Below are 26,361 nucleotides of genomic sequence, written 5' to 3' on the forward strand. Positions count from 1 at the left end.
GCGTGAACCCGGGAGGCGGAGCTTGCAGTGAGCTGAGATCGCGCCACTGCACTCCAGCTTGGGGGACAGAGCGAGACTCCGTCGCAAAAAAAAAAAAACAATGATATAATCACAGTCAGCATTGACCAAGTACACTGTCGTGATGTGCAGAGTTTTGTCCTACTTCTTAAAATGTACTTACTGAAAAGAGATTTCCTGAGCCTGTTCTCCATTCCCCTTGGCTGCCGTCACCAGTTCCTGCCTCAGAATACACTTGCCCTCGATGTGACTATGATGAAAATGTATTTACTATTTTTTGTCGGCCTTATCCATGGTAGCTGTTGTCTGCATGCTGTTTTAGGTCAACTAATATTTTACTGAGGATTTTTACGTTGGTTATCTTTCCATCCTCGCGTGCTTATCTGTATGGGATTTGCTCACTTAGCTTTTGCTGAACACTGATTGAGTGCTTATGGTGTGCAGGCAGGCTCTAGGAACCAGGGACTCAGGGGTGAATCGGACTGGATGTGCCCACCTGGGGACCTCATACCTGACAGCTGGCTTCCCAAGGCAGGAGCTGTGTCTCTGTGACTCTCTCTGTGGTTTCCTCTCCGTACTCAGGGCCCCTAAACTGGGACTGCAAGTTGGCCTGGGGGATGCTGCTGGGAGAAATCGTTTTGGGGTCTTTGTTTCTGTAGGGCTGCCCACCATGCCATGCATGAACACGTATTCCTAGACACTGCTCCTGTTTTCTGTTGGCTGTGATCTTGAGAAGCGACTGGGATGAGGCAGCCACCAGCCTCAAAGGACTGGCACCTGGAGAGTGGGAAAGCGGGCTTAGGGCTTGTGTTTCTGGTCCCAGCCTCTGCTTGGTTCACGCTAAGTGTCCTAAGCCTCATCCCACAGATATTTGAAGGGCTCCTCTGGCCAAGCACTGCTCCAGGCGCTGGGGCTGCAGGAGTGAGGAAAAATCCCTGCCCTCAAGAGCTCGTATGTTGGTGGAGGAGACAGACATTGAAAATTGGTGTATATCAGGAGGTGGCAAATGCTATGGAGGACAGTAAAGTGGGCGGGACAGGAGGATGAGGCGGGGTCAGGAAGCCATGAAGGCCTTACTGAGGAGGTGGCATTTAAGGAGAGACTGGAAGACGGGGAGGGAGTGAACCTGTGAACATCTTGTGGGGGTGCCTCCCGGGGCAGCAGGAGCAGGAGGTGGGAGCACTTGAGGCCTGTTCAAGGCTGGTTCAGCTGAAGGGGAGTGAGCAAGGGGAAGGTCATGGGATTTGAATTATCTAGGGCCATCTTAGGGGCTTTAGCTCTTATGGCAGGAGAGATGGGAGCCATGGAGGGCTTTGAGCAAAGGAGTGGGAGAGCTGGCGTGTATTTCAAAAGGATTGCTGTGGCTGCTAGGAAGAGAATCAACTAAGAGACAGTAGCAGTATTAATAACTTTTTTTTTTTAATTGTTGTTGTTGTTTTAAGGTAGGGTCTCACTCTGTCACCCAGGCTGGAGTCCAGTGGCATCATCATGGCTCACTGAAGCCTCAAACTCCTGGGTTCAAAAGATCCTCCCACCTCAGCCTCCCGAATAGCTGGGACCATAGGCATGTACCACCACGCCTGGTTAATTTTTGTATTTTTTGTAGAAATAGGGGTCTTGCTATGTTGCCCAGGTTGGTTTCGAACTCCTGGACTCAAGCATTCCTCCTGCCTCAGCCTCCCAAAATGCTGGGATTACAGGCATGAGCCATTGCGTCTGGCCTCTTAAACTGTTAGCTACCAAGTGCTTATCGTGTGCCTGGCTCCGTGCAGACTCTTTTTGTGGACACCTCATTTAATCTTTCCAGCAACTTTGTCTGCAACTTACTTAGCAAGAAGTTCAGAGAAAGTAACCGTTTTGTCCAAGGATACAGAGCTAAAAGGTGGTGCAGCCAGCTGTCAGCTTAGGTCAGTCAGGTTCCAAAGGTTGTGCCCTGGACTCTTGTCCATATTTCCAGAGCAAAAGGACCGGTCATTTAGGACAACAGTGGACAGGCGTGTGGGGGTGATGGGCAGGGGGACCCTGTGCCTGTTGTTTGGCTGCTCTCAGGCATTCAGCTGGTCACCCTGGAAGAGGGATGAGGGGCAGGCCCTCTCCTTTAACTCACTTGTGTGGTGGAAGGAAAAGCAAATTGTTTCCAGATGAGGGGAGGCTGCCTGGGGAGTGGAATTTGTGCCCTGTCTGCGCACGGCAGCCTCTCTGGGCCTGCAGGACCCTGTGTCTTTGTGTTCAGACAAGCCCTGCTGTGTAGGGGCCCCAGCTTTCTGCTGCCGACTGGGGCTCAGCGCCCCGAGGCAGGCAGATGGAGGAGTGCTGCAGATGTGCCGTCTTCTCCCAGGGGAGAGAACCTCCTTCTGTTTCCGAGTGAAGTCTGGGCCAAAATGCCCCGTATTTTACCTATCCCTTTCCTTCCAAGTAGTTCAGATCGCTTTCAGAACGTCACTTCCATAATCCTTATATTTATCGTTCCCTGAGGAAGTAAGGAAGATTTTTTTCCTTGTTTTTTTTTTTTTTTAAAAAGCTACAGGCTGGAAAAATTGGGGTCAGAGAGTGAGGCTGGGGTGGAGTAAGGGAGGGAACCCAGGAGCCCAGGCATCTGTGCAGCTTGCCTTGAGAGGGACAGGGAGGGAAGAGGCGAGCTGAGCGGGAAACAGGGGCTTCTGAATTTGGGGTGGTTCCTTTTCTGTTAACCACGTGCTTTGGTGTCTGAATCCCGGTGGGGTGAGGGTCCCTGCCCTACCTAGTAGTTGTCTCAAGGAGTGAACATGCCCCTGGGGGCCTAGGACCTGCTTTGCAATTTAATTTTTGTATTTTTTGTAGAAATGGGGGTCTTGCTATGTTGCCCAGGTTGGTTTCGAACTCCTGGGCTCAAGCATTCCTCCTGCCTCAGCCTCCCAAAGTGCTGGGATTACAGGCACACACACACATGCTCACGGACACGCTCATGTTCTCAGGTGTGCTTGGTCACATCCACACTCATCACCGTCTCCCTTACCCTCCCGTACTCATTCATATGTGCAGTGCACACACTCAGATGCCCGCTCAGCCCTCACCCACTCTATCCTCAACCCATGTGCACCTACACATAGCATGCACACTCGCTCTTGCACACACACACACACACACACACATGCCTGCCCATGCTGTGGCTCTCACACACACGTTTGTTTGATTGCTTAGTTCACCTGTGCATATACCCACCTATCCCCACAGGGAGGTGTGTGGGGGACACATGTCAGAGACGGGCACCAACAGCTGGCAGCTGACTTGGCATGGGAGTTTCTGACAGTGGTGGGGTCCGCACAATAATGGCTTTTAGCCTACCACACCCTGTTCCTTAGTTTACCCCTCTTGTATAATGAAGAAGAGAGAGCGCTTAGAGAGACTGAGGTCGCAGGAGACACAGGTGGTTCAGTGGTCTGAGAGCTGCAGGCTGGGAGGCATTATGCCTGTAAAATGTAAAGTTAACAAAGGCAGAAACTGGTGGTGGGAAGTGGAGGAGGTTCTTAAAAAGAAAGATGGGACTGGGCCTGGTGGCTCACGCCTGTAGTCCTGGTGCTTTGGGAGGCTGAGACAGAAGGATTACTTGAGCCCAGAAATTTGAGTTCACCCTCGGCAACATAATGAGACCCCCGTCTCTGCAAAAAATCAAAACATTAACCACACGGGGTGGCACGTACCTGTGGTCCCAGCTGCTTGGGAGGTTGAGGTGGGAGGATTACCTGAGCCAAGGAGTTCGAGTCTGCAGTGAGCCATGATGGTGCCACTGCACTCCAGCCTGGGCAACAGAGTGAGACCGTGTCTCAAAAAAACAACACGAAACAAAACAAAACAACAGTAAAAGAGGCTGCCCCTCCCTCGGCTCCCTGGCTGTATAGCGCGGGGCTGGAGCTGGCTTCTCAAGCTCAGGCTGACTGTCTTCCCTGACCTTGAATATGTACCATCAGCAAAACCGAGACCTTGGCTGCAGAGCCCTTGGGGCCCTGGGGATGGAGGGTGCATTGTTCAGTAGGGTGGAAAAGGACCATTTTGGGAAGGAAAGGGCCCCCCCCGGCTGCTCAGATCCCAGCGGGTTTCCAGCCACAGAAGCAGAGCAAACAGGCCCCTGACTTTGTTTCTATTTCAGAAACCTTGCCGCCACCGCCACCGCTGCTGCCACTGCAGAGCACGAAATCATCGCGGGGCTGTGGAAATCCAATTAGACTTGAGCCGCTGGCGGCCCCCTCCATGGGGAGTGGGGGAGGGAGGCTGTATCTAGAAAGCTGCCTCCATAAATTTGAGTTAGAGTGGTGGAGGGGCCAGACTGTTACTCATCCTTGACGGTGTCTTCTGACCTTGAAATCCAGCCAGTGAAAATCTGCATGAAAACCTGAGGTCTGCCAGGCGGCACTGCAGGGGGTGGGAGTGGCCTGGAGGCTGAGATGAGATCCCCAGCCTGTTTGGCTGCCCGATGGGTTGACTCGGGGCCTTTGTTCCCAGTCTTTGGGCCTGGGATCTTTCTGAGCCTTAAATCTCTGGGTTTCACAGGCTGGGGTGAGGAGAGAGGGACCGAGCACAGCAGACCCCCAGTCCAGCCCCTGTGTCCCTGTGCCCGTCATCTGCGGCCCATGCAAGCCTCTCGTTAGGTCCTGCTTTCCCTTTCTGTTTGGGGCACTGGCTTCGTGGTGGCCTATTCCCTGTAGGACTGCCAAGCTGCTGCAGGGACCTTTAGGTCACACCCAGAGACAGCCCTGTGCTTCAGTGTCCTCATTCTTCAGGCTCAGATTGGCTGTATTTTATTTATTTGTAAATTACCTTGTTTCGGAAAAGGTGATCCAAACAAATCCAGATACCTGGTGATATCACTAGCGCTACCTGGGTGTGAATTCATTTTTTCCTGGCTTGAGTTTCAAATGTCAGCTGGGACTCTTGTCTCTGGCCAGGCCCCCAAACCTTTGCACATACTCCTGCTGCCTGGACCAACCTCGTGCTGTTTATCCTTTCAACTCTATTGCTAAACCCAGTAAGAAACTCTCTAAAACCTCAATACCTGATCCTCACGCCTCTGGATACTCCTTGTGGACTCAGTTTAGATATCACCTCCCTCCATTAACTAAGCGTTCCCCTCTGGGCTGAGTGCCTTTCTTGTGTAACCCCACAGCACCTGTGCTCACCCCTGTGCTGAAGGTATTCAGAGGAATAAGACACAGTCTCTCCTCTGGAGTCTGTGGTGTAGACAGTGAGTCATCGGATGCTACGATGCAGGGTAATAAATGTGCCACAGGGCAGTGCAGTGGACCACGTAGTAGGTACTCTGTGAAAATTTGTTGGTCTTGCAAATCTGAAAAAACTCTTCATTCTGCATTCACACTTCGCTGATATTTTGGCTTGGTGTAGGATCTCAGCTAGGTTCCAGTCCCCCACCCGCAACTCTGTGCAAAGCATTGCTTAATTTTCTTTTATTTATTTATTTTAATTTTTTAATTTTTTTTTTTTTTTTTGAGACGGAGTCTCGCTCTGGCACCCAGGCTGGAGTGCAGTGGCCGGATCTCAGCTCACTGCAAGCTCCGCCTCCCGGGTTCACGCCATTCTCCTGCCTCAGCCTCCCGAGTAGCTGGGACTACAGGCGCCCGCCACCTCGCCCGGCTAGTTTTTTGTATTTTTTTAGTAGAGACGGGGTTTCACCATGTTAGCTAGGATGGTCTTGATCTTGTGACCTCGTGATCCGCCCGTCTCGGCCTCCCAAAGTGCTGGGATTACAGGCTTGAGCCACCGCGCCCGGCCTTAATTTTCTTTTAAATTCCAGGGTTACTGTCAAGAAGTCTAATGCCATTCCAGTTTTATTCCTTTGAAGGTAGCATGGCTTTTCTCTCTGCAGTCTCTGGTGTCCTGTGGAAAAGTCTGTCTCAAGTGTTCTGCTGTGTCACACATGACGTGATTTAGTGTGACTCGACTTTCATCCACTGTGGATCCTTTCGATCTTGAAACACACACTGTTTAGTTCAGGGAAATTTTCTTGAGTTACTTCACCGATGGTCTCCTTCCTCCGTTTTCTCCTTTCTTTTTCTTTTTTTTTTTGAGATGGAGTCACACTCTGTCGCCCAGACTGGAGTGCAGTGGCGCGATCTCGGCTCACTGCAAGCTCTGCCTCCTGGATTCATGCCATTCTCCTGCCTCAGCCTCCCTAGTAGCTGGAATTACAGGCATCCACCACCACGCCCGGCTAATTTTTTGTGTTTTTAGTAGAGACGGGGTTTTACCATGTTAGCCAGGATGGTCTCGATCTCCTGACCTTGTGATTCGCCTGCCTCGGCCTCCCAAAGTGCCCGTTTTCTCCTTTCTTTTGGAACTCCTAGAATTTAGATATTAAATCTCCTGGATTGGTCTTGCAATTTTATTTTCTTTCCTATCCCCCTCCTTTGCTTTCCTGGAGATTTCTTTCACTTTAGCTTCCTGCCTTCTGTCGGGATTTTTATTTTAGTTAGCAGATTTTTAATTTCAAGAAATTTTGTTTTCTGAGTATTTCTCTTTTGTAGCACCCTTTTGGTTTTGGTTTCATGGGTACAACGTCATTATCTTCTTTCTCTAAGGATATTAATGATAGTTTCATTTTGGAAGGAAGGATTCTTTATTTTTTATTAGTATTTTTTGAGACAGAGTCTTGCTGTGTCGCCCAGGCTGGAGTGCAGTGGCGTGATCTTGGCTCACTGCAAGCTCCGCCTCCCGGGTTCACGCCATTCTCCTTCCTCAGCCTCTCGAGCAGCTGGGACCACAGGTGCCTGCCACCACACCTGGCTAATTTTTTGCATTTTTAGTAGAGACGGGGTTTCACCGTGTTAGCCAGGATGGTCTCGATCTCCTGACCTCGTGATCTGCCCACCTCGGCCTCCCAAAGTGCTGGGATTACAGGCGTGAGCCACTGCGCCTGCTGTGGGCTTTTTCTGTGGAGAGGGTAAAGCAGGAGGTCCTTAGTCTGTGGACTGAGGAAACCAGGCACAGGGAAGATAGGGCGTTAGGTTTAAGTACAGAGGCCAAGACCTTGTGCTCTTCCTCCATAGGCTCCTGGGCACAGGAATTCCATTTTAGATCTCCCTGGTAGACTAGAAGGTTCTGCTCTAGGAAATATTAACAGCTCAATAAAAAATACCAGGATACTAATTTGCTAATTTTTTTAAAGAGACAGGGTCTCTTGAAGTCACCATGCTGGCCAAAAGTCTTTTTTCTGTTGATTTAGTGGGGCATGGGGCACAGTAGATGTAAGTGTACCGGTTCTCTTGGAGATCTTTGAGTAGGACATAGATGGTGCATTTACTTGCCTTCATCTGTTGTGTTTTTTTAAGACAGAGTCTCGCTCTGTCGCCCAGGTTGGACTGCAGTGGCCGGATCTCAGCTCACTGCAAGCTCTGCCTCCCGGGTTCACGCCATTCTCCTGCCTCAGCCTCCCGAGTAGCTGGGACTACAGGCGCCACCACCACGCCCGGCTAGTTTTTTGTATTTTTTTTTTTTTTTTTTTTGAGACGGAGTCTCGCTCTGTCGCCCAGGCTGGAGTGCAGTGACGCAATCTCGGCTCACTGCAAGCTCCGCCTCCCGGGTTCACGCCATTCTCCTGCCTCAGCCTCCCGAGTAGCTGGGACTACAGGCGCCCGCCCCTGCGCCCGGCTAATTTTTTCTATTTTTAGTAGAGACGGGGTTTCACCATGGTCTCGATCTCCTGACCTTGTGATCCGCCCGCCTCGGCCTCCCAAAGTGCTGGGATTACAGGCGTGAGCCACCACGCCCGGCCAATTTTTTGTATTTTTGTATTTTTTAGTAGAGACGGGATTTCACCATGTTAGCCAGGATGGTCTCGATCTCCTGACCACGTGATCCACCTGTCTCGGCCTCCCAAAGTGCTGGGATTACAGGCTTGAGCCACCGCGCCCGGCCGATTCATCTGTTGTTTTTAACAGTCCAGTGGGTGTTTTTTTTTAGCCTTACAGGAAAGGAACAAAAGTCCATTTCATTATGTCTGTTTGTTGCAGGATCCTTTGTGCCTAGAGCTGTGCTGGTTACATAGGAGGTCCTCAGTCCTTGCTGGCTGAATGAGTGAACACATGAATGAATTGCAAACAGACTTGGAAACAGAAATGCAAACACAAGCACAGTTCACCCAGGTTCAGACTGTTCTGATGTGCCAGTCATTTACTGTAACTCTGAACATGTTACATATGCAAGTATTTAGCATTGTTTCTGGCTAGTGGTGGGGACACTGTTGACTTTTTCTTTATCCTGGTTTATCTTCTGTGGCTGCAGTGAACATGTGTTGATTCTCCAATTTTTAACCAGGAATTAAACGAACAAAAATAAAAAAGCATCCAGTTTAGAAAGGAAGCAGCAACACAGGCAGAGTCTATAGCTTTTACAACCTTCTACAGGTCACTCTATCACCGTAGACCGTGGTTCTTGTTCTGTAAAACAAGTGGTTGGACTGGCTGCATCTAAGGTTTCATCCAGGTGCAAGTCGTGGGATTCTGCTATTGTCCTCATTTGTGGCACAACAGTGTAAGTCTCCTGTGGAAAGGAACTGCTGTGCCTTCACTTTTCTGGGCCTAGAATATCTTTCTTCTGCTCCTCCTCTGAATTCTTGTACCACTTCAGAACATGGTCCAGATCCTACCTCCACATAACACTTCTCAGCTGCTCCGGGAGATGTCAGTCCCCTTTCGCCAGCCTCCTTGGATATTTTTGGTTCATAGCTGGATATAGAGGAAGGAGGATAGAACTTGAGGCCCGATAGTGCCAGGTTTGAATTTTAATTCTGATACTTGTTCACTGGGTGACCTTGGAAAACTCACCTAGTATCTCTGAGCTTCTATCTAAGAGAAATTTATAATAAAACTTACCTGATGAGGTTTATGTGAGGATTAAATGAGATATGTATTTAAAACTGCCCTCCTTTAATGTGTGACACAAAATAGATACTAACACAAAAAATGGTAAGAATGATCAGTGTTTATGTGCATTACCCTTTTTTTTCTTTTTTTTGAGACAGAGACAGAGTCTCACTCTGCTGCCCAGGCTGAATTGCAGTGGTGCGATCTCGGCTTACTGTAGCCTCCGTTTCCTGGGTTCAAGGAACCCTGATTCTTGTGCCTCAGCCTCCTGAGTAGCTGGAATTACAGGTGTAATTTTACACCTGGCTAATTTTTGTATTTTTAATAGAGAAGGGGTTTCACCATGTTGACCAGACTGGTCTCGAACTTCTAACCTCAGGTGATACACCTGCCTTGGCTTCCCAAGGTGCTGGGATTACCGGCTTGACCCACTGTGCTTGGGTGCATTACATTTTTACTCACATTGATTATTTTTACCTCACCATGAGGAGACTGAGCTGTAAAGAGGTAACTTGCCCAAGGTTACAAATCGAGGACAGGTCGCCTTTACATTTTCTTTTTTTGTTTTGTTTTGTTTTTTTTTTTTTTTTTTTTTTTTTTGAGACAGAGTCTCATGCTGTTGCCCAGGCTGGAGTTCAGTGGCGCGATCTCGGCTCACTGCAAGCTCCGCCTCCTGGGTTCACGCCATTCTCCTGCCTCAGCCTCCTGAGTAGCTAGGACTACAGGCGCCCGCCACCGCGCCCGGCTAATTTTTTGTATTTTTAGTAGAGACGGGGTTTCACTGTGGTCTCGATCTCCTGACCTTGTGATCCGCCCGCCTCGGCCTCCCAAAGTGCTGGGATTACAGGCTTGAGCCACCGCGCCCGGCCTTGTTTTGTTTTTGAGACTGTGTCTCTCTCTGTCGCCCAGGCTGGAGTGCAGTGGCCAGATCTCAGCTCACTGCAAGCTCTGCCTCCCGGGTTTACGCCATTCTCCTGCCTCAGCCTCCCGAGTAGCCGGGACTACGGGTGCCCGCCACCACGCCTAGCTATTTTGTTGTATTTTTAAATAGAGACGGGGTTCACTGTGTTAGCTAAGATGGTCTTGATCACCTGGCCTTGTGATCCGCCCGCCTTGGCCTCCCAAAGTGCTGGGATTATAGGCGTGAGCCACCGCACCTGGCCTACATTTTCTTTTTTTTTTCTTTTTTTTGAGATGGAGTCTCGCTCTGTCGCCCAGGCCAGAGTGCAGTGGCCAGATCTCAGCTCACTGCAAGCTCTGCCTCCCGGGTTTACGCCATTCTCCTGCCTCAGCCTCCCGAGTAGCCGGGACTACATGCGCCCGCCACCTCACCCAGCTAGTTTTTTGTATTTTTTTAGTAGAGACGGGGTTTAACCATGTTAGCCAGGATGGTCTCGATCTCCTGACCTCGTGATCCGCCCGTCTCGGCTTCCCAAAGTGCAGGGATTACAGGCGTGAGCCACCGCGCCCGGCCTACATTTTCTTTAGGTGTTTTGTGTTTGTATTTAGTCTGTGAATATTCATTGTCTAGGAATTTATGCGTTTCTTCCAGGTTTTTCAGTTTATTGGCATCTAGTGGCTCTTAGTAGTCTCTAATGAGCCTGTGAATTTCTGTGGTATCAATTGTAATGTTTCATTTTTATCTCTGATTTTATTTATTTGGATCCTCTTTTTATTTTTCTTAGTCTGGTTAAAAGTTTGTCAATTTTGTTCTTTTCTAGAATTAGATCTCATTTTATTTAAAAAGTTTTTGTTTTTATTTTTATGCTCAGCAGAATCAGATTTTATCTTTAAAAACAACTGATTTTGTTTCATTGATCTTTTATATATATATATTTTTTACTCTCAATCTCATTTATTTCTGCTTTTTTTTTTGGGACAGGGTCTTACTCTGTCTCCCAGGCTGGAGGGACCGTAGCTCACTGCAGTCTCGACCTCTTGGACTCAAGTGATCCTCCCATTTCAGACTCCCCAGTAGCTGGGGCTATAGGCACATGCCACTACACCGAGCTAATTTTTAAATTTTTTGTAGAGATAAGGTTTAGCTGTATTGCCTAGGTTGGTCTTGAACTCCTGGCTCCTACAATCCTCCTGCCGTGGCCTCCTAAAGTGTGGATATTATAGGAATAAGCCATTGTGCCCAGCCTGTTTCCAGAAATTCTCCAATTTCCTTGTTAACTTCTATATCGACCCAATGGTCGTTCAGGAGCTATTCCATGAATATTTATTGAGAGCTAACTCTATGTCAGGTCATAGTGCTGGGAATACGCAGTGAGAAAAATGAAATTCCCGTCCTCATAAGCTTACATTCTAATGTAAGAGCCCATCAAGGGAGTATGTGTCTGTTGGGTAGCGGGAAGTGTGGTGCAGAAAGGGATGGGGTAAAGGCCTAGGTGCTGCAGGTACGGCACAGGGCCTGTGTGGTGGGGAGGGAGAGCGTCTCCAGTCAGTCACATCTGATGGACCCTCCAAGGGACAGAGAGAGCAGTCCTGGTGGATGCCTGGGGAGGCTCATTCCAGGCACTGGGGACACGAGTGCAATTATGTTTGAGTAGTGGGACCCGGCTCTGATCAGGTCCTGAGGCCATGATGAGAAACTGGGCTTGTTTCTTCAACTTGCTCTTTCCTGTTGAAGTCAAAAGATGGCCTCTTTCTTATTTTATTTTATTTTTTTTTGAGGCGGACTCTCGCTCTTTTGCCCAGGCTGGAGTGCAGTGGCCAGATCTCAGCTCACTGCAAGCTCTGCCTCCCGGGTTTATGCCATTCTCCTGCCTCAGCCTCCCGAGCAGCTGGGACTACAGGCGCCCGCCACCTCGCCCGGCTAGTTTTTTTGTATTTTTTAGTAGAGACGGGGTTTCACCATGTTAGCCAGGATGGTCTCGATCTCCTGACCTCGTGATCTGCCCGCCTTGGCCTCCCAAAGTGCTGGGATTACAGGCTTGAGCCACCACGCCCGGCCAAAAGAAGGCCTCTTTCTTATTTTGTGTCCTGTACTATATTGGATAAATAAAGTGATGGGCACTTTGTTAGGTGATCAACAGATATTTTTTTGGTTGATGAACTCTTTCGTCTTCTATCTTCTTAGGTCGCCTGGTACTAGGTGTATCAGATGGTTCTCAGTCCCCTTCCCACATTCTCCAGTGACACAGACCTGGTCTGTGAACCCCAGGAGACCCTCGGGGTGTGCCAGTTTGACAGTGCCAGGTGCCATGCATGCCCTGTCCTTCACTCTGCCCTGCAGCTTCAGTGTCCTTTTACCCCTTTATTGGGCCTTGCACCCTCCCTCTTTGGGGCTTTGCAAATGTGGCTCCCTTCATGTCCCCAGGTCCAGAGTCAAGTCCTTCTCTAGGGGCGCTGGCCTGGACGCCTGGCCTGGGCAGGTCCCCTTGTCACACGTGCTCACTGGGCAGTAGGGTCTGGCCCTCCCAGCAGCATTTCCCCTCGTTTATAATTGTGTACTCACTTATGTGATCCTCAGACCCTGACTGTCATCCTCAGTGGGTCATAAACCCCACGAAGGCAGAGGCCCTGACTGTTACTCATCCCTTCTCCTCTCCTGCATCTCTGACATCTAGCTCTGTGATCAGCCGATTTCATCTGTAAAGGACCTGACTGTAAACATGTTAGGCTTTGCAGACCATATGGTCTGTGTTGCAGCTGCTCAACCCTGCCCTTGCAGCACAGAAGTGGCTGCAGACACTCCATAAATGAGTGCGATTGTGTTCCAAAAAATGTATTTACGGACATTGAAATTTAAATTTCATGTCATTTCCACATCATGGAATATTCTGCTTTTGATTTTTTTTCAACCTTATGAAGTATAGAAACCGTTTCTCGCATGCAGGCCATACAAAGACAGGTGGTGCGCTGTACTCAGCCCGCAGACTGTGGTTTGCTGGCCCCTCATGTAGGGCGGTGCATGGCATGTAGCATGTGTTTAGTGAGTGTTTGTTGAGTGAGTGAGTGACACCTTAGACACTGGCAGGAGGTGGTGAGTTTGTGGGGTGCTGTCTTTCTTTCATTAACCCCATAATCGCTCTCCTTCATTAGATTCCCTGCAGTCTGGCCAGGCATGGTGGCTCACATCCAGCACTTTGGGAGGCTGAGGTGGGTGGATTACCTGAGGCCAGGAGTTCGAGACCAGCCTGGCCAATGTGGTGAAACCCCATTTCTACTAAAAATACAAAAATTAGCCAGCTGTGGTGGCACATGCCTGTAATCCCAGCTACTCCAGAGGCTGAGGCAGGAGAATCGCTTGAACCCAGGAGGTGGAGGTTGCAGTGAACTAAGGTTGCACCATTGCATTCCAGCCTGGGTGATAGAGTGAGACTCCATCTAAAAAAAAAAAAAAAAAAAAAAAAAAAAAATTCCCTGTAATCTGATAACATTAAGGAAGAAGGCCAACAGGTTTGTGTTATTGAGATGTAACTCACATACCACAGAGTTTGTCTATCTGAAGAGGACAGTTCAGTGGTTTTTACCATATTCTCAGCGTGTGACCATCAGCACTGTCAATTTTAGAACCTTTTCATCACCCCCAAAAGAAACTCCATTAACAGTCACTCCCATGCCCCGCTTCCCCGCCCCCAGTTTTTCTCCCTGCCTTAGCCAACCATTAATGTCCCTTTTGTCTCCATGATTTACCTACCCTGGACATATGAATAGAATTATACAATATGTCGTCTTCTGTGACTGACTTCTTCCACTTAGCGTAAGGTTTTCAGGGTTCATCTATGTCGTAGCATGTGTCAGAATTCCATTCCTTTTTAGGGCTCAGTAATATTCCAGCATACGGACAGACCACATTTTGTTTATCTGTACCCATTCGTCGTTGACTGACATTTGAGTTATTACCACCTTTTCTGGCTTACACCTAATGTGGCTGTGAGGTTCATGTACCACGCTTTTGTGTGGTCATGTGTTTTCATTTCTCTTGGGCAAATACCTGCGAGTGGAATTGCAGGGGGTCTTAGCTCAGGCTGCTGTATATAGCAAAGTCCCACAGACCGGGTGGCTTAATGAACAGTAGGCATTTATTTCTGCCAGTTCTGGAGGCTGGGGGGTCCCAGATCATGGTGCCAGCGTGGTCAGGTCCTGGTGAAGCCGTCTTCTGGGTTCTAAACTTATATCCTCGTGCAGTGGAAACAGGGCAAGAGAGGTCTCTGAGGTCCCTTTCATTAGGGCACTAGTCCCGTTCCTGAAGGCTCCATCTTCATGACCTAATCACCTCCCGAAGGCCCCACCTGCTGATACCATCACCTTGGGGCCCAGGATTTCAACATGGGAATATTTTGGGTACACAAATATTCAGTCTGTAGCACCGGGTCATACGGTAACTGTGTGTTGAACTGTTTAAAGACTTCCAGGCTGTTTTCCAAAGCAGCTGTACCATTTTACCTTCCCACTAGCAGTGTGTGAGGACTCTGGTTTCTCCACATCCTTGCAGACAACTCTATTTTTATTTTTTTAACAAACCTTTTTACTGCCTGTCTTTTTGACTGGCTAACTACTTCTTTTTTTTTTTTTTTTTTTTTTTTTTTTGAGACGGGGTTTCACTGTTTTTGCCCAGGCTGTAGTGCAGTGGCGTGATCTCAGCTCACCGCAACCTCTGCCTCCCAGGTTCAAGCGATTCTCCTGCCTCAGCCATCCAAGTAGCTAGGATTACAGGCATGCGCCACCACGCCTGGCTAATTTTGTATTTTTAGTAGAGACGGGGTTTCTCCATGTTGGTCGGCTGGTCTCGAACTCCCAACCTCAGGTGATCCGCCCGTCTTGGCCTCCCAAAGTACTGGGATTATAGGCACGAGCTGCCGCGCCCGGCCATTGGCTAACTACTTCTTAAGCGGACACATTTCTGATTGCAAGACAGTGGGCTGAACTTGATCATTTAGATAAAAGTTTCGCTCTTTTCTTTTGTAAAAGCAATGTGTGTTTATTGAACATTTTGGGAAAATAACTTGATACCTGCTAGTGATGTCCCGTTGCATTTGATCACAGCCTGCCAACCCTTTAACAGGTCTCTCGAGACCAAGACTGCTGCTGCCCCTATAAGCTGCATAGCGGATCAGGGTGCAGGCCCTGGGGCTTCAGACTGGGGTTCACAATCAAGTTCTGCTGCTGCCCGGACACTTGACCTTAGCAAGCTCCGAATCCTCTCTGAGCCACAGTTTTCTCGTTGGTAGAAGGGATGTTTTTGGGTTCCTACCATGTGACGACAGGCATCGTACTTGCCGTACTAGGTTCTGATGAGGATGAAACACGGCAATGCTTGTGAAGTGCTGAGCGAAATGCACTTCGTGAGCACTTAGAATAAACGGTACTAAAAACCGAGAAAGAGCCGTCCGTCCTGAGTCACGCTGCTCGGCAGGGTTCGTGATTGTTGTAAGGTAAAGAGAGGCCCTTGGAGGAGCAAGGGTCCCCGTAGGTCACCCTCGCACTGGATTCCCGTCATGTGGCCGGCATTTGCTTGGCTGTTTCTGCTGATGAGAACTGCCCCCCGCTGCTGCACAGCTCAGCTTTTCAGCCCTGCCTTCCTGGAGCCATCCTTTGGCCATGCCTCTGCCGCCAGAGCCCGGGAGTGCGCGCCTGCCCTGTGGTCCACATGACAACCTGGGAGTATTTGACAACAGAACCCCTCTGTCTCTTCTCCAGTTCCATCAGCTGTTTCTCAGACAACTTCATTTCTAGACCCCACCACCCCTGTGGCCGCCCTTGGACGCATTCTGGCTTGTTTGTTGTTTGTTGTTTCCTGGACTCAGCCTCAGCCCGAGGTGGCTCTGAGGGGTGGAGGGACATCCCCACTGGGGACAGACACAAACTGAGTGTCAGAAGAGTTGTAAGCCTTTCAGGGTGACAGATCTTCACCTTTACAAGCAGGATGGCTTTAGGAAAGGAAGTAGGCAAGCAGGATAGATAGCCTCATTCTAAATTATGGAAAACATAGAATTCCAGCTGAGGCCTGTCCAAATTTCCCCTCCTGTTTTCCAGGCTGTCTTGGGTGGCTACACAGACGGTTCCTTGTCATCCAGGTTTCCTGACGGGTGTTGCAAGGGCGGCCCATTCTGCTGGAAGGGCTTGCGATGGGAGGATTTCGAGTTTTCCTGCCGTCATTTCCTATCCTGATAGGGCAGAGTCATTAGTACATTTTTTGGACTCTGTTTTATAAGCTGCAGGAGGGAGATTGTGGTGAGTGGATCATTAATAAAAGCACTTCAGCGGACACAGAACAAGGGGAGGGGAGAGGGAACGGTTGGACTATTTGCCTGATTTTCGTATCTTAGGGCCTGTCTCTTCTGTTGGTGGGAGAAATCCAAGTGCATTTAGCAGTCCCTCTGCTGCTGCCCGTGGGGTAAAAACCTTGTCATTTTGTAAACAGGGGCAGCCTGGAAACCCACAGTGGGCCCAGCTCTGCCCCGGGGCAGGCAGCAGGGAGGGAGCACACACATTCTGGGTATCTCCCGCTTCCTCAGGCTGAGTTTTGGAAAGGCCATGCCTAATTCCTTTGTAATCGTGTTCCAGGCTGATTTACATAACTTTATTTTTCTGTGGTTAGTTACTCATTCAGAAATTCCCCTGTCCATCTGTTCTTCTGGGAATCTGAGACGGTGGGAACAGCACATCCCAGGAGAATTCTGGCCTGATTTTTAGGGAGTTGGAGCAGTTGTCCAATCCCCTGAGCAGATCCAGGTCCCGGACCCCTCCAGCGAGAGGAAGCACCTTGGGAGGCAGTGGCTGCTGGTCCTGGGACCTGCAGGACTGTTTGCCTGCCTGGCTGTCGCCCTAGGGCTGGGAGGTGAAGGGAATGGCCTGAAGGTGGAGAAGGCATGTGTGGTAAGAGGCAGTGCAGGGAGGTGGTTAGCGCCCTGCGTCAGGTTCCCGTCCTGGGCCTGCCGCTCTCCAGTTATGTGACATGGAAGCTATTTAAGACCCTTTTCTCGCCTGTGAAGTGGGGATTATAAAGGATCTAGTTTACAGGGTTATTCAAATGTGAAGTGAGTTGATACGTGAAGCATCTAGAACCCCCCTGGCATATAGAAAATCCTTATCCTCATTTCCACCACTAACAGCTACATTATCACATTTACCTGATTCCTGCACCGCCCCCACCCCCCTGCCTTTTTTTTTTGGAAATGGAGTCTCGCTCTGTCGCCCAGGCTGGAGTGCAGTGGCGTGATCACGGCTCATGCAACTTCTGTCTCCTGAGTTCAAGTGATTCTCCTGCCTTAGCCTCCCGAGTAGCTGGGATTACAGGCACCCACCATCATGCCCAGCTAATTTTTGTATTTTTGTAGAGATGGAATTTCATGGTGTTGGCCAAGCTGGTCTCGAACCCCTGACCTCAGTTGATCCGACCACCTTGGCCTCCCAAGGTGTTGGGATTACAGACATGAGCCACCGGGCCCGGCCAGCCCCCTCCCTGCTTTTTTTTTTTAATGGAACAGGGATACTTGTTTTATATTTATTGACAAACATGGGGAAATTTTCCTCTCAGCCCCACTGCACCTGTAGCCTTTGGACTCCTTAGCACGCCCTCCCTGCAGCTGTGCCCAGCGGGTCTCTCCCACTCCCAGCCACGGTGTGAACTGGCCTTGTGCTGACTGCCAGGTAGCAGCAGCCTAATTTCTTTGCCTCAGTTTCATCATCTGTGACCGGTGGAAAACGCCTCCTTTTCTTCCCTCCGGCCCCTCCAGAGATGTGATGAGGGTCAGATGGCTTGCTAAGCCTGGCACGCAGGTTGCAGACAGGCAGGACTTCGGTGGACGGTGTGGGAGAGCTGTGGGCTCAGGACCGAGATCACCGTGTCCACAGGGACCCTGGCGTGTGGATGGAGTAGGGTGACAATGGAGCTTAGCACCGCCTTTGGGACATGGTCACAGATGCAGCCCCTTGCTGTACCCCCGACAGCGACGGTAGGGGGATGTTTAGAAAGCCCAGAAATGGATATTCTCCAAGCTGGTTCCCTGACCCCACACTGGACAAGGTGCTATGCTTTCTGCCCTCAGGATGCTTATAAAGTGGCCAAGAGTGGATAAGATATCAGGAGGAGCCGGGCGCGGTGGCTCAAGCCTGTAATCCCAGCACTTTGGGAGGCCGAGACGGGCGGATCACGAGGTCAGGAGATCGAGACCATCCTGGCTAACACAGTGAAACCCCGTCTCTACTAAAAATACAAAAAAAACCTAGCCGGGCGAGGTGGCGGCGCCTGTAGTCCCAGCTACTCGGGAGGCTGAGGCAGGAGAATGGCGTGAACCCGGGAGGCGGAGCTTGCAGTGAGCTGAGATCCGGCCACTGCACTCCAGCCTGGGTGACAGAGCGAGACTCCGTCTCAAAAAAAAAAAAAAAAAAAAAGATATCAGGAGGAAAGTCTCAGCAGTGTGAATAACCAGCAGTTCCTGCTTTACCTTTTTTTTTTTTTTTTGAGACGGAGTCTGGTTCTGTGTCCCAGGCTGGAGTGCAGTGGCGTGAGCTCACTGCAAGCTCTGCCTCCCGGGTTCACGCCATTCTCCTGACTCAGCCTCCCGAGTAGCTGGGACTACAGGCGCCCGCCATCACGCCCAGCTAATTTTTCTTTCTTTCTTTTTTTTTTTTTGAGACAGAGTCTCGCTCTGTCGCCCAGGCTGGAGTGCAGTGGCGCGATCTCGGCTCACTGCAAGCTCCGCCTCCCGGGTTCACGCCATTCTCCTGCCTCAGCCTCCCGAGTAGCTGGGACTACAGGTGCCCGCCACCGCGCTCAGCTCATTTTTGTATTTTTAGTAGAGACGGGGTTTCACCGTGTTAGCCAGGATGGTCTTGATTTCCTGACCTTGTGATCCGCCCACCTCGGCCTCCCAAAGTGCTGGGATTACAGGCATGAGCCACCGCGCCCGGCCCCTGCTTTACCTTTGATGCATGAGGTGTTGTGCTAGACATCTATTTATAGGTGAGAAAAACAAGGCTCAGTGGGGGGTTCACTGACTCCCCAAGGTCCTCCAGTCTGGATGCCAGAGAAGGGATTTAAACTCAAATCTGGGTCATTCCAAAGTCCGTGTTCTTTCCATGGGGGAAACTTGGGTCTGAGCTTCGCCAGGCCTGCTGGGACTCCCAGATCAGCCCCTGCCTTCCAGGAGCTTTGTTGTGAAACGCTGTCGACCATGTGATGTTTGTGTGTGCTTTTTCCTGCAGGAAGCCTTGGCCTTCTCTCCCTCCCCATCCTCTCAGTCCGTCCTGCCCCTGCCTGGAGGGCTGTGTGCTTCACCAGAGGGCCTCTCTGCTGTGAATGCACCCCTGCTCCTCTCTGCTGACCAGATCCTGTGCCCTCCCCTTCTCCCTTCTTTCAGGTCACCTCCTTTGATTTGGGGAGGAGAGTGAGCCATTGGCAGGTGAGAGAAACCTGTGCTGAAAGGTGTGGGTGACGTTGGGCTTTTGCCTCTGTGGGGAGGTGTTGGCTGTTCCCAGGTGAGAATATGGACTGTGGGACAGTGCAATGCCCTGTCACTCAAAGGGCACGGGCCTGGCTGCTGGCCACCCCGGAGTCTGGTGTTGCTCCAAGTGGGCTGGCTGTGTGACCATGTGCACGTCACTCCGCGTTCTGGGCCCGGGTGCCTCTCCATAGCACAAAGGGTTTGTACCAGATGAGCCTTGAGGTCCTTTCAGCCCAACCATTCTACGTTTCAGCTGCCTGGTTGGGAAATTCATTGCCCACTCGTTCCCTCTTCCTTTCCTCTGTTGCCTCTTTAAAATGAAGGTTTACTTTTCAGCTGGTGTTAATTGGAAAGCTTTAATGTATGCTTTGGAACGAGTGGGAGGAATTCCAAGGCCGTAACTCCCGGAGCCCTCAAGTGTGGAAAGTTTTTCAGTAAGAACGAGTTCAAACAGGATCTTGGGGGCCTGGGGACAGGACACAACCTTGGCGTGCTCCGAACCTCAGGGAACACAGCTCGGCTCTTTGGAACCTGGCTGATTAAACCCGGCAGGACCTGGGTGGCAGAAACCCAGCAGGGCCAGAGTCCCTCTGTCTGGGGACCCTTGTGCCGCCAGCAGCCACAGTCTTCCCCTGGAATCTGCTCTCCCTACTCCTGTGCCAGCCTGTCACTCTCTCTTCCCCAGCTGTGCCAGCCCGCACTCTGGCCCTGCCCCAAGTACACGTCATGTCCCTCTGGCATGCCTTCTTTAGCTCAGCCCTTCTCTGTCCCCTCCTCATCTCTCTACCTATTGATGTCACCCCCTTTTATGCCCAGCGTTTCCTTTCCACTAGCCCGGGTTGGGCTAGGGCAGGAGGTTGACCTTGGCGCAGGCCTGGGCCAAGGACCACATACAGTGTAAACTGAACTGCGGGGCCGGGAGAGCTGGGAGAGCATTGCCACGGATCAGTCAGTCAGTTCTTGCTGACCAAGCCCCCATCACCTGCCCGAGGTGAGGCTGAGCTCTGCTGGTGAATCAAAAAGATGTACACACAACACTTCCCTTGGGGGAGATGCCCGTAACGGGGTAGACCAGCCCCCAGGAGGGACCCTTGTGGAGTGGTGGGTGATAAACTGCTTCTGGAAGTGAGAGAGGCGGCTTGGGCCTTCAGAACTCAGGTGGGAGTCAGTGGGCCTGGGTCCAGCCTGCCGCTGGCCACCGGCTCCTTTGCAGGTTGTGACTCAGTCGTAGGACCTGAGTTTCATCTTGTGGAACAAGAAGGTTGGGGTGGGTCTTCCTGAAGTCCCTTCCAACGCTGCCTAGTTAATAGTCACCATTTATCAAGTGCTTTCTGTGTGTCAGGCGGCGTGAAATGCTCGACAGACCTAATCCCATCTCATTCTCCCAAAGCGAGGCTCTTTTATTTGCCCCCGTTTTGCAGATCTCAGGCTTAGAGCTGAGGTTGCAATCCAGTGGCCGCTAGGTCTGATCCAGGCCACGGATGCATTTTGTTTGGGCCCAACTGACACACTGGAGAGGTTTTTCAAAATAAGGATGTTGGCTTTGCTTTGCTTTTCTTTCTTTCTGTCTTTCTGTCCTCCTGTCCTTGTTTTCTTTTTCTTTTCTTTTCTTTTCTTTTCTTTCTAGGTTCTTGCTCTGTTGCCCAGGCTACAGTACAGTGGTGTGATCACATCTCACTACAGCCTCGACCTCCCAAACTCAAGTGATCCTCCCACCTCAGCCTCCTGAGTAGCTGGGACCACAGGCACGTGCCACCATATCTGGCTAATTAAAAAAATTTTTTTTTTTTTGGGTAGAGACAAGGCCTCACTATGTTGCCCAGGCTGGTCTCAAACTCCTGAGCTCAAGCGATCCTCCTGCCTTGGCTTCCGAAAGTGCTAGGGTTATAGATATGAGCCGCTGCACCTAGCCGATGTTGGCTTTTTAAAGTTGGAAGGTCTAGTTACCCTGAGCCTGTGCTGCCCAGTGGCAACAGTTGGCTGGATCTGACTCTCAGGTACCACCTCCATATAGGGCTGTGCTTTCCTGACCCCTCAGTCTTGGCACAGTGCTGGGACATGCCCTTGTACACAGCTAGCTTCCTGAATTTATGTTTTCCACCTCGTAGGTACCTGAGTTTGCAAACCTTGACTGAAGGCTGTGAAGTTATATATACTGTATCAGTCACATAGCTACTGTTGGGGGCTGTATCAGTCACATAGCTACTGTTGGGGCTGTATCAGTCACATAGCTACTGTTAGGGGCAGCATTCCAGCTTGAGTCTATCTGACTTTAAACTGTGAACCATCTTGCTGCTTATCTGAGTTCTCCCCTCCCCTCCCCTCCTTTCTTCTCTTAAAAATAGATAGAGACTTGCTCTGTCACCCAGGCTGGTGTGCAGTAGCACAGTCATAGCTCACTGCAGCCTTGATCTGCTAGGCTAGCAGCAGATCAAGTCCTGAGTAGCTAGGACTTCAGGCACACACCCCCATGCCTGGTGAATTAAATTTTTTTTGTGTGTGTTGTCCAGGCTGGTCTCAAACTGGTCTCCTCCTGTCTCGGCCTCCTAAAGTGCTGGGATTACAGGTGTGAGACACCGCGCCTGGCCCTGAGTTATTTCTAAATCCTAACAGGGATTTTGGATCTTTTATCTGAGCCTAGGAGACCCAGTTCATGTCCATAGATAAGGAAGTTGGCAAGAACCCCTCTTAACAGAGAGCTTTGAGTCCCCAGTCTGTCCGAATGTGCTCCTGCAGGGAGGTGATGCCCACTTTTAGATGTTGCTCATGTTTTAGTCCAGAGAAAAACTGTCCTCTTGCTACACAGTATGTCCTTTCCGAATTAATTAAATATCGTTGTTTTTTTCTCTACCACTTGTTTTCCTACACCTTGGTTTCTATTTACTGGCAGGTTGAAAGCAGGTGACCCCACCTCCCTGCCCCTAGGAGGGCTGCCAAAATGCCACACAGAGAGCTTGCGTTTTGCCCTGGGCACTTGGAGGCAGGAAACAGGGATGTCTGTTTGGACAGTGGATGCTTCAGGGTTGGTCAAGGGTCCCTGGGGGACAGGCAGGCAGGATGCTAGGCCTCCCAAACAGGGAGGGGCCCCACAGGGAGCCCTGGTGGAGCTTGAGGCTTCCTGCATTTCGTGTTGGTCTGTCCAGCTGTTTCCTCCTGATAGAGTGGCTGGACAATGCCACAGTGACTCAACTCCAGCCTCGTTGACGAACAACAGGAGATTTGTCCAGGGTCAGCTCAGGAGCGCCGTCTGCGTCCCTCACCTGCATCCAAGCTGCCAGTTGGGAGGAACCTGTTGCCCCTTGAACCACTTCCCTGCTTGCTGTTGGTGCCCTCTGTCCCAGTTGGATTGATTCAGGCTGTTTCTTTTTGGTTTCCCCGTAGCTTGTCCTTAACCCTTCTTTGTGCACAGCTGACCTAGAGCTTCTGTGGCTCTGTGCTGACCAGCTGCCCGCCCGCCGTCCTAAGCCTGGCATTGCCAGACCTCCCTAGCCCTTGGCCTGAGGCTCAGTGGGTTTGGCACAGTCCCCAAAGGTTCTGAGTCTCTCTCCAGGCATTTAGGGCCTGGGCAAGCTTCAGATGAGAGGGACAGCTGTATGATTCATTAATCTCCTCCAGTGTGTAGAGGATTAAACAATTTTTTGGTGGGTTTGTTATTATGTATTTTTTTTTTTTTTGGAAAAAACTATTATTTATTGAGTATTTTCTAAGGCTCCCGTTATGGTTACTAAGAGCTTTGCGTGCATTATCTACCTTAATCCTTGCAGGCAGTCTCTGGGAGAGGGATGATTACCCTCATTTTACAGATGAGTCTGAAGGCCAAGAGGCTAGGGAGCTTGCCCACAGCCTCAGATCCTTCCCACTTCGTATCCTGTGACACACGACTCAGGGAGGGATGAGGATGTGCGGAAGAGTTTAAAAAATAGTTTGAGAACTGTGGATGGAAGATGAGAGGTTTAAAAGGAGCTGTGCAGGGAGGAGGCAGAGGTGAGCCGGGCTTGGTCCTTGCACTCCTGGAGTCCCGGAAGCAGGCAGGCCACCAGCTGCCTCTGATGTAAGACACAGTGTGGTTGGTGCTAGCAGTGGAGCTGCCAGGGTAGTTTGGAAGCACATTTTCAGCTGGTATATGAGCAACTAGTAGAAGACACTTCAAAACAGAAGTGGGAAATCCCAGGCCCACAGGACAGATTTATCTGTCAGCATGACTTAAACTGTCCATGTAGAAAATACTGAGATGTAGTGCCATTTATGTCGAGAGTTGCAAAAATGAAACATTGCTTAGAATTATTTTTAGTACAATTATTTGGAAGTTGATATCAAGGGCCTTAGAAACATTCATTCATAATTCTGTTCTTTGGAGTTTATACTAAAGAAGTTATATGTATATTTTTTCATTGCAGCACTATTTATAGTAGCTAAAAACTGGAAGCATACTCAATGTCTAACAATAGAAAATTAGTTACATAAATTTTGATACATTCTTTTTTTTTTTTTTGGACAGAGTTTCACTCTTGTTGCCCAGGCTGGAGTGCAATGGCATGGTCTCCTGGGTTCAAGCAATTCTCCTGCCTCAGCCTCCCCAGTAGCTGGGATTACAGGCTTGCACCACCAACACACCTGGCTAATTTTGGATTTTTAGTAGAGACAGGGTTTCTCTATGTTGGTCAGGCTTGTCTCGAACTCCTAGCCTCAGGTGATCCGCCTGCCTTGGTCTCCCAAAGTGCTGGGATTACAGGTGTGAGCCACTGCGACCGGCCTGATGGGCCACTGTATGGGCTTTTAAAAATTATGTCTTCAAAAATTATGTATAATGACTCAAAATAGGCCAGGTGTGGTGGCTCACATTTGTAATCCCAGCATTTTGGGAGGCTGAGGCAGGAGGATCGCTTGAGCCTAGGAGTTCGAGATCAGCCTGGGCAACATAGTGAGACCCCTGTCTCTACAAAAAAATTTTTAATAAATTAAGTCAGGTATAGGGGTGTGCCTCTGTGGTTCCAGCTATTTGGGAGGTTGAGGTGGGAGGATTACTTAAGCCTGGGAGGTGGAGGCTGCAGTGAGCTATGATCGTGCCATTGCGCGTTAGCCTGGGTGACAGAGTGAGACCCTGTCTCTGAAAAAACAAAACAAGATAATGTTAATGAAAAAATGTCAAGCAAATATTGTAAGATATAAAACTACAAATCCTAATTTTTTTAAAAAAGAAGAAAGATTAGAGGAAATACACCAAAAATGCTAATGGTAGTTAGTGATTATAAGTGATTTCTTTTTATGTTATGTGCTTGCTAACATTTCTCTAGTGAACAACAACAAAAACACCAGAAGTGCTTTGGTGTCTCAGAGGGTTGCAGGGTGTTCTGCTGTGTGCTTAGCACAGCACCTTTCACTGGAAAACAGGCTCCAGCACTTTCCAGAACAGGGCTTTAAATGTGCTTGGGAGATGGTGCCTCTGCATTGGAGTTCCTTCTTCCTCTCCTCTAACACATTCTTACCCCTGCAGTTTTCTCCCTTAATTGGATGTAAATTTACAACTAAAGAATGACTTTAAAAAATATGTATTGTTTCCGCTGGCTGTTTTTCCGAATACTGTGGCGAGAGAGACATTTCGTATTTTTCACTCTTTAAGAAGACCCTAATTTAAGTTTCTTTCTTCTCATGCATTTTCATTGTTTTTTTTTCTCTGTGGTTCAGATGATCTTTGTCAGATAGAAGAATTTGCTACTCCTGCCTTAAATGGCCTTTGAAAGCCCAATTTAAAATAATACCTTGTTGTTGTGGCCTGCTGGGCGACACCAGGGCAGCCTGGTTTCACCACAGAGGAATGGGAAGGAGGGAAGCTCGTTGTTTTAACACAGTTCTGTGGCCGACAATACATTTGAAACTGACCCTCAAGCGAGCCCAGAGAATGCTTGTGATCATAACCCAAGAACAGCCTTTTTGTTTGTGTTTCATGGATTATGAACCAGGACTCAGCACATCGCCAGGCATTTAAGGGCTCGAAACCTGTTGTTTGGATGAATACTGGCCTTTGTGGCAATATTCCCTCCCAGCAGTGGAGACTTCTGTTGCGTTTGTTGTATTCAAGTGTCTAGCGAAAATGCTCTCCTATGGTGGTTGAGAAAATAAGTTTTGGATGAGAGATCCAGATCCTGGCTGACTAGGGTAGCGACTGCGAACGCTTCTCTTGACCTTTGGCAGCTTCACTTTCCTCCTCTGTCAAATGCATATAATCGCTAGGACCTCACAGGGATGTTGTGAGGATTAAAGGAGAGGACTTATAAAATGCTTAATAAGGGATCAATAACTGTACAGTCATGCATTGCTCCACAACTGGGATGTGTTCTGAGAAATGCACCGTTAGGTGATTTTGTTGCTGCGTGAATATCAGAGTGCACTTACGCAAACCTGCATGTGCAGATGGTATGGCCTACTACACATGCTAAGGCAGAGCCTTTTGCTCCTAGGCTCCAAATCTGTACAGCATGCTTCTGTGCTGAATACTGCAGGCCATTCTAACACGATAGTATTTGTGTGTCTATATGCTGGAGCTGCCAGAGTAATTTGGATATGTGTATCTTTACCGTATCTTTGCTACGTGTACACTAAAAATTCAGTATAAAAGATTTAAAATGGTACCCCTGTATTAGGCTGTTCTTGCACTGCTATAAAGAAATACCTGAATGTTTGGGCTTGAAGTTACATTAAAGTGAAGTTATTTGAAAGAAAGAAAACCTCATCATTTCTAAGGATGACTTAATTACTGTGCCTTTTCCTTTCTTTTTACACATCCTTCTGTCCCCTACGGCAAAATTTTCAGCATTAAAAAAAACATTAAAAAAAAAAAAAGAAATTCCCGAGACTGGGTAATTTATAAGGAAAGAGATTTGGGCTAGGCGTGATGGCTCACACCTGTAATCCCAACACTTTAGGAGGCGGAGGCAGGAGGATCCCTTGAGTCCAGGAATTTGAGACTAGCCTGGGCAACATAGTGAGTCCGTGTTTCTACAAAAACTACAAAAATTAGCTAGGCATGGTGGGAGGCTGAAGTGTGAGGATTGCTTGAGCATAGGAGGTCGAGGCTGCAATGAGCTGTGATT

At 49.4% G+C, this 26,361-nt stretch overlaps 1 protein-coding gene across 7 annotated transcripts in view; it reads left to right on the forward strand.

Moving 5' to 3' along the window:
- The window catches only part of TSPAN9 (tetraspanin 9), a 210,644-nt gene that overhangs the window by 26,195 nt on the left and 158,088 nt on the right, over positions 1–26,361 (forward strand). The window contains exon 1 of one of the 7 annotated variants that reach the window (XM_077953299.1): positions 15,854–16,055. The exons of 5 other annotated variants lie outside the window; for them this stretch is intronic. The gene's annotated coding sequence lies outside the window, so the exon portion shown is untranslated. Of the gene's footprint in view, positions 1–15,853; positions 16,056–19,064; positions 19,229–26,361 lie in introns of those variants that run through there. One more of the 7 variants, XM_015150844.3, reaches the window with a different exon arrangement.

This window comes from Macaca mulatta, chromosome 11, assembly GCF_049350105.2.
Source record: "Macaca mulatta isolate MMU2019108-1 chromosome 11, T2T-MMU8v2.0, whole genome shotgun sequence".
Classification (NCBI taxonomy): domain Eukaryota; kingdom Metazoa; phylum Chordata; class Mammalia; order Primates; family Cercopithecidae; genus Macaca; species Macaca mulatta.